Raw genomic sequence first — 6,933 nt, forward strand, 5'->3', positions numbered from 1 at the left:
ATGTGTAAATTCAGTAATTGTATGCTGAAATTTTACTTGCTGGAGAGATTATTTGGGAACAACTCGGTGTCCCTCTGGATGAGCTGGAAGAAGTGGCCAGGGTGAGGAAAGTCTGGGCTTCTCTGCTCAGACTGTTGCCCCCACGAGTTGAAGCCAGAAAAGTAGTAGACCATGGATGGATGGATGAAATTTAACCAGTTGTTTGACATAGACTAAAGTAACCAGAAAGTAATAACTAATTGCTGTTGGTCTGGTTTTCCCACCATAAAATAATCAAGAACCCACAACAGGTCAGTCTAATGGTCTGAACACAACAATTTTATTCTGAAGTTGGCCAATTGTAAGACATAAACAAAAGTAACTATTTAGAAATTACAGAACAAGAAGTGAACTAATTGTTCAAATAATGGTTTCCTATGTCAGTTTGGTTTTTCCACCATAAAAGACTCATAAACACACCACAGATCAGTCTGTCTTAAGCTAACGTAAACCTGCTTTGATATACTCTGATATAGCAACCTGTGGACCATATCTGTGCCCTGTACCCTCTGACAGCCACTAAGCACAGACAGAGATGTGTGTGGTCAGAGATACAGATTTTGATCTGATGTTTGTACCCCTATGACTAAACAGTCAGCTATCCAAACAGTCATATGGTATGTACAGCGAGGAAGAGTGGGAAGATCAATGCTAACTGAATTTTCTGTGTGAGCCATTTTTGATTCAATTAAAAACTGCTGATTGGAAGTTTTTGGTCTTTGTTTTTCTTTTGTTTTTTTTTTTTGCTTTTATTGGTAGTCTTGGGTATACTATGATGATTCATTCACTCTTATTGAATAGCACTTGTAGCCTCAAAGCCTTGATGGGCAATCAATAAATGAGGAAAGGCAGTGGTGAGGGCTATTAAAAACCCAATCTCATAGTTCTGTAATGTAGTGAAATCCATTGATTGTGAGTTATATATAGCAAATTATACATAAAATTAGATCTATACATTGTTGTACATGATGTTTTCTAATTTTGCCTCAGTACATCAATATGGTGGATTAAGCAATCAAGATGTGAATAAAGTGTAGACTTTTAGCTTTAATTCAGGTGGTTTGACAAAAGTATTTTATTAATTATTCTTAAAGGATTCTTTAGGACTTGCAGCCATTTTTATGCAGTTGTGTTGAGAGGCTCAAAGGTAACTGAACAACTGACTGACAAGCAGTTCCATGACCAGGTGAGGCTTGTTCGCTCATTATTCCATGATAAATTAAACAGATAAAAAGATCTGTAGTTGATCCTAAGTGCTGAACTTGCTGTTCAATGGAAAGCTCAATATGAGGTCCAAAGAGATGTTGAATTACGGCCATCATTAGGCTGAAAAAACAAAATAAGACAAAACAACAAAAAAAAAAATTAGGACTGGCCAAATCAACATTCTGGTACACTCTTTAAAAAAAGTAATGCACTAGCCAGCTCATCTAAAGTGGATTGCCGCAGAATTCTATCTTTGATTGGCTGTTTCACAGCATCCAACCCAGGGGTGGGCCTGTGGGCCACAACTGGCCAGTTGGTCTTTTTAATCCGGCCCTCCGAAGATTGGTACAGAATTGCCCAAATCAAATCATATCATAATTATGACTGCATTCATTTGACCTTGTCCTGTAATGCCTGTCATTCCACCAGGTGGTGCATTAGGCACTCTATTAAGCATACTTCAAGCTACTTTGGAGTATGCTTGCCAACGTTACCCCAGATTGATTGCCAAATTTGACTGGAAAAAATTTCAAAAGAATCCAGAACAGGGTGAAAGAGGACAACCCGGAGCAGGAGGTCATTTTCCTACACTGCGTAATCCACCAAAAAGCACTGTGTAAATTCGTATTGCAGCATAGTGAAGCCAGTTGAATAACTAGATAACTTTATTCGAGTGAGGGAACTTCAGCATCGTCAGTTTTTTAAGTTTCTTGAAGAAACTGACGATGATCACCAGGACTTGCTTTGCCACTCTAATGTCCGCTGGGGAAAGTATGTCAATGAGTGTGGGAGCTCAAACAGGTGATCATCTCTTTTTTTTGAGCTACTTGAGAAAGGCGGCAATTTTCCTGAGCTGAGTGACACAGATTGGCTCAGTGATTTAGCTTTTGCTGTGGACATACATGACATACATGAATGAGCTGAATGTGAAGCTACAAGGGAAAGACCAGTTTCTGCATCAAATGTACACAACCGTCAGAGCCTTCAAAACCAAGCTAGCTTTATTCTCAAAGCAAATGTCAAACAAGTCATTCACTCATTTCCCTACACTCGTTGAAAGAGGCCCCTCGACATGTGAAAAAAAAAAAAAAAACAGGAAATTACTGGACAACCTGCATGGAGAATTCTGCCATTGGTTCTCTGATTTTGGAAAAATTGACAAGTCACTTCAACTGGTGTCATGTCCCTTCACACATGAGCCTGAAATGGCGCCACAAGAGTTTCAGTTGGAGCTGATTGATCTCCAATGTGTCACTGACTTTAAGGAGAAGTTCAACTCTGTTAAACAGGATGAGTTTTATGCTTCATTAAGCGCAGCCAAATTTCCAAACATCCAGAAGATGGCACAGAGGATGCTGGTGATGTTTGTATCTACATATGTGTGTGAACAGCAGCCCACAGATGCCAGACTTCGATGCACTGGCAAAAACAACACTTTTCCCACTAAAAGTAAATGTAAGTATTAACATTGTAATGCCTTTTTTATGTTTATGTTTGATATGGATGCATCTGGTGCTGGCTGGGCTCAAATTTTAAAAGTCAATGTGGCCCCAGAGCCACACTGATGTTTGCCCACCCCTGATCTAACCAGATCAAGAACTCTCTGGATATCATCAACTGTGTACATTTGAGCAAAGGCTTTATGAATGGAAATTCAGAGCATCAAGGTGCAAAAGTGGTCATACTTGAGAATAGGAAGGCCAGATTAGACTTTGCCAGAACACATCTAAGAGTCTGTACAGTTCTGAAAAAAGAGGGAAAAGAATAGCTCATCATCCGAAGCACACTACATCATCTGCCAAACACAGTACAAGCAATGTTATGGCATCGGCGTGTATGGCTTCCAGTGGAACCAGGTCACTGCTGATAGAAATTGCAGGATCAATTCTGAAGGATACAGGTCTATGCTCTGTTCATATTCAGACTAATCCTGCAAAACTGATGAGATGGCACTTCACTCCGGAAAGGGATTTGCATACTGCAAAAGCACCCAAAAGTTCCTAAAGGCAAAGGAATGGGATATACTTCAATGGCCAAGTCAGTCATCTGATTTCAACCCAGAAGAGTGTGATTTTCAGATACTAGAGACAAACCTGAAGGCAGAGAGACTCCCAAACAAGCAGCAGCTGAAGGTGCCTGCAGTTAAAGGCCTGGCAGAGCATCTCAGGAGAGAAACATACCATTTAGAGATGTCCATGGGTTCGAGACTTCAGACGGTCATTGACTGCAAAGGGTTTTCATCCAAATATTAATAACAATCCTTATATTTGAAACTACGTTAACATTTTCTATGTTATGTTATGTGTGTCCAATTACTTCTGAGCCTCTGAAAAGGATGGGACTACTGATAAAAATGTCTCTAATTCTAAAACAGTTCATGCAATACATTTCTTTTTAAAATACAATCACCGTCAATGATGAAATATTCCAGCAACTGATGTTTTTATGCCATGCAATAGTGGTAAAAATCAAACTTTTGTCTGGTACTGTATATCTTGAATGATTAATGACTCAGTCACTGGTAAGTGATGTATAAAGCACTTCAGGGGATATATAAAGCACTTTGAGTGCTCAAGTAGAGTAGAAAAGCACTATATATGAACCAGTCCATTCACCATTTAAGTTCAAAATAATACTCTGGCAGGGAAAGTGTGAAATCACTTGAATTAAAGGTGAAAGCCTGCAGTTCAAGTAGGCTTTGATTGTTTAAAATCCACTGTGCTGGTGTACAAAGGCAAAATTGCAAAAAATGTATAGTACAGTGGCAATGAATTACCTTTATTATCTAAAGTTACTGTCGTTACAGTGGCTGTTGTAGGTCGTGTCAGGTTAGTTGGCAGTGATACTATTCCCTGTGATTTCTGACGGATCTTGATGAAATTAACTGATTGCAGTCCACCCCCAAGCATGTGTCCTTGTTTATTTATGTGTGCGAATGCAGATGTACTTTGCCTCAGGCGTGTTTCATTATGTGTGTATGAAAACGTGACTGTTTGTTTACCCATTAAAAAGAGAGACCACACTGTGACATATTCAAAACTCACCATCGGGGACTGTAAAGTAAACATATTCTTTGTTACTGAAGATAGAGACACAGTGGTAAGGAGAAGGGAAATTATAGTGAACAATGTGACTCATCCCAGCAGCTCATTGCCTTTTTATGCTGTCTGAAATGCCAAAGGATAACTCTTAAGCCATTGAAAAGCCTAATGTTGAGTGCATGAAAATCCCTTTCTCCCTTACTGAGAGATGCCGTCATTACCAACATCATCATGTCTATTCATCTTTGCCCCTTATTATAATGAATATAAAGGAGTATTTTTATGTACTTTATGTGCTATTTATGTACTATTCTTATGCTACTTTAAGCCCCACAATACCTTGCAGCTTCCATTTATTCCTTTCCTGAAGTGGCATCTACACAAGTTAATGGTATGCTCCAAGTGTCCCAGTAATATATCCAAGCACATTTAGCTACTTTACATGTTCCGTTGCAGCCAATTAAGCAACAAAACAATCTGGAATCTTTTAGTTCTGATTATCTGCAAATACAAACAATTCCTTTATTTGCTACTAAAATTTAAGGCTAAAGTACTGTGCAAAAAGTCTCGAGCTACCCCGCATTTCTTTACATTTTGCTTCCAAAGAGCCAAACTTTCTTCTTAATTTTTTAAAGTGGTTTTGAGCAATAGTTCTCTAGGTTGCAGATTGGCAACCTGTCCAGCATATACTCAGTCTCAAGGGATGAACCAGTGTTGTGTCTACACATAACAGACAACTTATCAAAGAATCAATTTTAAATTGTATGTTTAGACACTTTGTTATTAGCAGCCTTTTGGAAAAACATAATTTATTCCCATTTCTTTAGTTGAATTTACAAAAAATGCCAACAATAGCACAGTTTGACAGGTATAAAATAGTATCTCTGCACCAACAAGGTGATTCCCAAAGAGCTATTACCTGAAAATGTGGCATATCTGAGCATGGTGTGCAGTGTGTCCTTAAAATATCTGAGGAAACTGGATAAGTGGGGGACAAAAGAAGAAGTGGGAAGCTTAAAAACTACACTACTTAAAAACATTTAAAGAATACTTTTTAATCAGAGTATAGCATCAAGTCAATTAAAGTTCTGGCGTATTGATCTGCACAGTTAAGTAGCAGAGGGGGTTGTTAATCAGTTTCAGCTGCTTTGGTGTCAATGAAATTAATAAGTGCATTACAACAATGGGACTGCCATTACGTATCAGGATGAAATTCTTGGACCCATTGTCACACCCTACACTGGTGCAGTGGGTCCTGGGTTTCTCCTGGTGCACAACGATGCCTGGCATCATGTGGCAAGAGTACGTAAGCAGTTCCTGGAGGATGAAGAGGAATTGATATCACTGACTGACCTCCACGCTCGCCTGACCCTTTTGAGTTGCTGCAGTGAAATTTTTTTCACTTTGATTTTAAGGGTTTCTTTGAATTCAGGTACCTTTATTCCTAACACATTATCCAGTCCATATGAGTATATAAATATCCAGCATCATTCTTTTTTTCCTACTGAGAACTTTTCAAAGAGCTCCTTTAATTTTTTAAAGCAATCTGTAGCAATTGAACAGTATGTGAAAGTGATGTCCTTAAGAAAAAGGAAATAATCCAGCAAAGACCTGATACAGTTGATCCATCTACTGTTCACTGAAGCCTCATCAGAAATGGTCTCAGTGGAAGTTGTTCTTAAGGTAGGGAAACGGGGAAAGGCTGAGGTATGCCAAATTACACGAGAAGTGGACTTAAAAATCTTGGGCAAGAGGTCAGATGGATCAATAAATCCGAATTTGAAATTTTTGCTTCAAATCAACATCAATATGTATGGAAAGGCCAGGAGAGTTGTAAAACAGAGTGGAGACTCTGTCATGGTTTCGGGCTGCATTTCAGCCCGGATCTTGCCAAAAGTAATGGAAGTATGAAAGGTACAGAAAAGCACCCTCAGATTTTAATTCACCCTGCAATACCCTCTAGAAAGCTCCTGATTGGTAAGACCTTCATTTTTTATTTTAGCATGACAATAATCCTAAATAGTCTATTAATGCAGTAAAAGCATAACTGGATAGAAAAACAACAAAAACAAAACTAAATGGAACACCATCAGTCATGGATTGGCCTCCCCAGAGCTCAGACCTCAACATTATTTACACACTGTGGGATCATCTTGACAGAGAATGAAACAAACGGTAGCCAACATCCAAAGAAGAGCTTTGAATGTCCTTCAAGAAGCCTGGAGAACTATTCCTGAAGACTACTTAAAGAAATTACAAGAAAGTTTATCTAAGAGAGTTCAGGCTGTGCTAAAGAATAAAGATGGTCACATCAAATATTAACTTTCAAGCTCTTTAGTATTGTAGAAACAGTATTTCCATGTATGTTTACACAAGTTTCAATATATCATTGCATTTCCCATTTTCCTAGAAAAATATAAAGAAATCAGTGGTGGCTTAAGACTTTTGCACAGTACTTCAGGTGAACATCTGTTTCTACATCCACTATTAGGAGAAGTCACCTCATGACATTGTCCTGAGACATGTTGGGTTTTTTTTTTCCCCTGAAAGCTCTAAGAAAAGGAGAGTCATGTGTAGCATAGCATGTGTAGTATTCAAATTATTCAATGAACACACAAGTGTTCATTGAATAATTTGAATACTGTAT

Source organism: Archocentrus centrarchus, chromosome 20 (assembly GCF_007364275.1).
Source record: "Archocentrus centrarchus isolate MPI-CPG fArcCen1 chromosome 20, fArcCen1, whole genome shotgun sequence".
In the NCBI taxonomy this organism is placed as follows: domain Eukaryota; kingdom Metazoa; phylum Chordata; class Actinopteri; order Cichliformes; family Cichlidae; genus Archocentrus; species Archocentrus centrarchus.